The following is a 5,981-nucleotide window of genomic DNA, read 5'->3' on the forward strand; positions in this document are numbered from 1 at the left end:
TTGTGTTATGAGAGCTCTTGTCTTTATCTTGAGAGAGTGAGAGTGAGAGTGAGACTGTACTCTAGTGTATGTTCCTCTTTCATGCATGTTTGTGAGAGAACGAGAGGTAGATTGCCTTGCATTGTGGTGCGAGCGACTCCACGGTGATAGCATGGAGGTAGATTGCCTTGCTTTGTGTTATGAGAGCTCTTGTCTTTATCTTGAGAGAGTGAGAGTGAGAGTGAGACTGTACTCTAGTGTATGTTCCTCTTTCATGCATGTTTGTGAGAGAACGAGAGGTAGATTGCCTCGCATTGTGGTGCGAGCGACTCCACGGTGATAGCATGGAGGTGGAGATCGGAGGAGTGGAGCTTCCAAAGCGAGCTTGGGGAGCCTCAAGGGACGTGAGCTCGAAGCATTGGTAAGTACCCAACGATTGTTGTGTCTATTGCTTCTCCCGTTTGCGATTGTGTGGAGTTCCCTCTTGGAAGGTGCAATAGCCCATAACATTTTTGGCGCCGCCTATTGGGGAAACACCTTTGTTTCTTCCACCCTCTTAGAGCTTCAGCTCCCACTATTCAAGATTCACCATTGCCTTTGCATTTGGAAGGTGCAATGTGAAGAAACTGTGTAGATAAGGTTTGAGTGGTAGAGAAATAATTACAAAAAATCGTGTGTTAGAAGGGTGGGCGAGGACTTAGAGGAAAGCTACACTCAATTTTACATTCAATTTTGTTGTTTTTTGTCACCAATTCCTATAGCATGAGCTAGTAGGAGGTGACATGTTTTGTTCTGTTTTTCAAAAAATCACAAAAACTATAAAAATAAAGAGCCATTGGTTGTGTTTATAATTTGCATTGCATTCCTCATCCTTGGCACAATAGTTTGGGATCATTTGGATAGGGAAATCACCCTCTAACCTTCCTTTTGTCGACGCAGTTGTTAACACGTGAAAGTGCAGGAAACATTTCATGACGTGAACCATTCCTTGCTACTTTACGGCGTGAAACATCTTCTGCAAATCAGCGCTGGGAAAAGCTTTTCACGACGTGAACCACACTCTGTTTCACGACGTGACGCATTTGATACTTCACGACATGAACCATAACCTGCTACTTCACGGGTTAATACTTCACGAGTTAACCCTTCACGCCTTAGAGCTTCACATGTTAGCAGTTCACGAATTAAGGATTGTCAGACAAGCGGTAAGAGAAGCACCCTAATTATACCATTGAAGTCTATCCGACTCATCACCATGAGCCCGTTTTTCTAGAGAGAGGAGGTGTGGAAATCCTTAAGGGGAAAAAGTGAGAGTCTATATTTTGCCTAATGACCCACAAGCTTGCCCACAAGCTCAAATGTTTGTAATACATCAGGTCAGGCTAACCATTTGGATGACTTTATGGAGAAAGGGTTGAACCCATCAAGTGCTAGTCCAATTCATAAATTATGGGGTTCCTCTTTGAAGACCAGCCATTCTCGTTCAATATGTTGAAATGCTTCACAATCTGTAGGGATTCGCAGCTTCCTGTTGATGCTTTTATTTTTTGCATGCCGGTCCATATATTTTGCAAGACTCAGACATCCGAACATAAACTTTAGACAAGGTTTAAAAGGAAAATGGCGTATGACTTTTCTTGGCTCATTGGCCTTTGTAGAATCCTCTTTAAACCATGGCTCATTACATTTAGGAAAATGCATGAGTTTTGCATATTCTCCTCTATACAAGATACAATCATTAACGCAAGCATAAATAATACATGCCCAATTCAAATAGTATTGACTTTGCCTTGGATCTTGACGTTGGTAACATATTTGTTTCTGGCAACAATCTTGTTAATAAGATTTTCACATTTATAAAATTTTATCATGTTCTCACAAAGAAGATAATATAAAGTATACTCTCATATATTCGATAATTTTTAGAAGAAGAGAAAGGAAGACATACTCTAGTGCGGTCACACAGAGTTATTAGTCCATCCATGTTGCGTTTGTAGATTTAGAATGGCAAAGCTTGCAGAACGCCTTGAGATTTTTTCATTTTCAAAAACAGGAGTTGAGGCTTTCTTTATTAAATTACCATGGCTATGTCGATCACGTTCTCTTTTGTTTTACCCACTTGGTCTGTCTAAGTTATATGTTTCTTGATTGTCAAATACATCGCACAACATGTTGATGGTCATGTGTCGTCCCAAGTGTCATCATATTCTAAGTTATCAGTACGTGATCTCTAACATTTTAGATTTTAATATTTGACGGGATCCCTATCTCTTATAAGATTGGCATATTCTCGTTGGCATTTGTAAAATATGTGGTCCATGATGAGGGGCCATGATCTTTATAGACTACTCATCAATATCATTTGTTTCCTAAACTAATAAATAAAAGAAAAAGTCAACACTCACTCTCTCTCAGTCCACTCTCTCTTTCTTTCTCTCTCTCTCTCTCTCTCTCTCTCTCTCTCTCTCTCTCTCTCACACACACACACACACACACACACACACATACACGCACACACACATGCGCACACACACATTGTCTACACATGACTAAGGTAGCTCCAAAACATTGACTACACACAAATAGAAACATACTCTTTTCTTTTATAAAATTTTCACACAATTTTTTTTAAGGACAATCATCAAAGTTAAAAAATACATGAGAACAATCATCCGAGTGCAAAAATATATGAGCAATGAATATCTAAGTACAATCATCTAAGTATAGAAATATATGAGTACAAGAATCTAACCCTCCTACGACATCCCAATGGAACATCTAATGGAAATCCCGTCTTGCTCACATGTGTGGTATACTAATAACTTATTCCCAACTCCTAGTAACAACAATGACTACTATATATCTAGAAACTCATGCCGACATGTACTGCTCAATGCCAATGCACTCCTTAATATAATTCGGCTACACCCCTAGCTCTCCTCTATTACTATTTATTAATCCTACACTAGTCCCACGTGTAAAAGGGTGATCATCTATGTAAGTGTGTTCTCCACGTGAAACCTTGCTATCAAATGTGTGCCCTCACTCAGTAATGGATGCTGTATTTGAGCACATCCCATACATGGCCATGCTGATCACATAACGAGTAAGTTGCTGCCATTCTCCCCAAAATATAAAGGACCACAGAATCTCATCAATGTCACTATACCTCTTGTACATGTACTCTTGTACAGGTAGTACATGTAAGTCTTGAGCAATATATAGACCATGATATGCACCTTGAATCATGGATGGTGCTATAACAAAGCGATATCCCTAATGATTGAACTCCTCCCAATCAGACGGAAGATCATGTGCTAGGGCCAGTCACCTGCTACTCTACGATCATCAAACAAGACTCGATTGCATGATTGTTATGAAGTAGTAGATATAAATCCAAAAGCTTATGAGGTAAAAATAACCTTCTATTCACAATGAAAAAAATCAAGCTATGTTAATCTGTGAAACCTATAAATGTGGAGTAGTGCTTGAAGATAGAAACATGAGAAGAAAATGGTCATAATTTTTTATTTAAAGACAAGGGGATTTTAGACCCCTTAATACATGACAACGTTAAAGCCTAATAATAACCAAAAGGCATTGCCTCAGGTAGTATAAACCTTACACTATCATTTAAAACCTAGGTAAGTTGTAAATAAAGCCAACTGACATACATCAATAAGTCGAAAAAGAACAGACACATAAATGAATTGAGTCCTAGAATAAATAAGAAGAGAGACATAAATTAATTGAGTCCTACAATCAAATGGAATCAAGAAATAAAACCAAGTGGCATATATCAATATATTAAGAGACTAAGGTTATGTAGAAGGGTGTGAGTGTGAATGGACTTAAGGTCCACTAGCTCATCTATTTAAAGATGAGGCCATGAGGCATTTTGTATGGAGCAAGGCCTAGTTGTATTCATAAACAACTTAATAAGCAAGATATTGTTCTTGTATTTTGTGAGTCTCTCCTCTCCACACACTTGATCTAGCATGAGCACCACGTTTTCTCAACATGGTATCTAGAGCTTGGATGATTAGAACCACTTGTGGTGTAGAATAGGTCAAATATCTCCATTTTTTCTTATCTTTTCATGTCTGGAGCTCAACCCTCTTCCATTGGAGGCCTTCCAGCAGCCGGTAGAGGTAAAATCTCTCAAAGCTTTCAACATGGGAGATGTTAAGGACTCGTGGGCGCATCATTTCGTACAGTCGATTTGATGAATCATCGCTTAGGCGCCGCGGCATTCTATCTGTAGCAGCCCGGTGCAGTCTGTTGCAGCGCTGGTCATACAGCAATTGCAAGTGTGTGGGCCATCATAAGGCAAGGAACCTTAGGGCTATGGTAGCCCATTGAGTGGAGACCCCACAGCTCAAGTTTGAGCTTCAACCGTCCACCACGGATGCACTAGCTGGAAGCAAAAGACCAGGCGCCCCTTCTTCTTCACCTTCAAGCTTCCATTAAAGCTTCATTTTTTGTGTTTTTTCTTGCTCATATCATCACCTTCTTTGCTCTAAATCAATCAAGTGATGAAGTAAATGTTTTTTGCTGAGCTTTCTCTTGATTTTGAAGAGGTTCCATTCACATGAGGTATCCATAAGCCTCATGCTCAACAAGCTTCAACATCAACATCAACTTTCAAGCTTTCAAAGTGTACTTTTAAGCACTAATTGTGTTGTTTAACACTAATTAATCTATTAATCCAGTAAAGGAAAAGTGTTCTTAAATACTAATAGTGTTATTAAACACTAATGGTAAACTAATCACCAAAATAAGTGTCATTTGACACTAAAAATGTGTTTTTAGCACTAATTGTGTTTTATACACACTAATGGTGATATTAATCATCAACCAAAGTGTTGCTAAACACTAAGGTGGTCTTAACCATCAAAGGAGGAGGTCATTTACATTAAGGACGCTCTTCTTCATCAACATGGAGGCCAGGCACACACTATAAGTGCCACATTACAAGTCTTCATCGTCAACCCGTTTCTTCCAAGGAGAAATGGTGCAACCATGAACCAATTGTCTTCATCTCATGAGCCAAAGAAGTTGAAGATCTCTGGTTTTTTCATCAACAAACTCATTATTTTGAGTGGTTTTAAACTTGAACACATGTGCACTAAGTGTTCATCTTCAATGTTGTTGTGTATTATCCTTGAGGCCATTGTTTGTAAGAGGCATAGGCATGTCCTAAGCCGTATGCTCTCGTTTCCCAAGCCCAAGGCATGTTATTCCGCTGCATATTCATCTTTTTCATCGTCTAAGATGAGTGGTAAGGTTGAGCATAGCATCCCTAAGTGCTCTACCTTGTTGTTTGTCATGATTTTAAGCATCTTTTGGCATTACTTTTGTAAGAGGCATTGGCAACATTATGAGCCATGCCCTCTCCTTCTTGAGCCAAGGATGATGAACCTTATTGGTTTGAGCATTTACCTCAACCAATTACTCATTTTCATTAAGCTTGTAACTTCAAACCCTAATGGGTATCATTTAACCAACATGCACAAAAGTTGTTGTAATTGTGGAGTAGACACTGCCCTTGACCAATTCATAAGGCAAGTGGTAAGACCCTCCCTTTCCCTTTCCCATTTAAATCTACCTCATTGCCCATGGAGGAGATATGGTATTCAAGGAAGCATCAAGCATGTTGTAGGAACATCTATAAGCAAACCACTTAAGCAATGGTGGCAGCCTGCTTTTGATCATTGTGTGAGAATGGTCAAGGTGGAAAGCATGTGGTGGAAACAATGGCATGTATGTCTAAAAAATGTCATCTACAAGAAGTCAAGCAAACACAAAGAGTGGGGTGCACCATCATTGAGGTGTACATCTTCATCGACAACAAATAAAGACTTAGATGGCAACATTGTATTAGCCTCTAAGGCTCTAGGAACATATTTGTAAATCCTAGATAACCACACCTATATTCCAAACCTTGTACGCCTAATGTTATAAAGGCATCCTATGTCCAATACCACCTATTCCATTCTTCC

Source organism: Cibotium barometz, chromosome 12 (assembly GCF_041138505.1).
Source record: "Cibotium barometz isolate CiBa-2024 chromosome 12, ASM4113850v1, whole genome shotgun sequence".
Taxonomy (NCBI): Eukaryota; Viridiplantae; Streptophyta; class Polypodiopsida; order Cyatheales; family Cibotiaceae; genus Cibotium; species Cibotium barometz.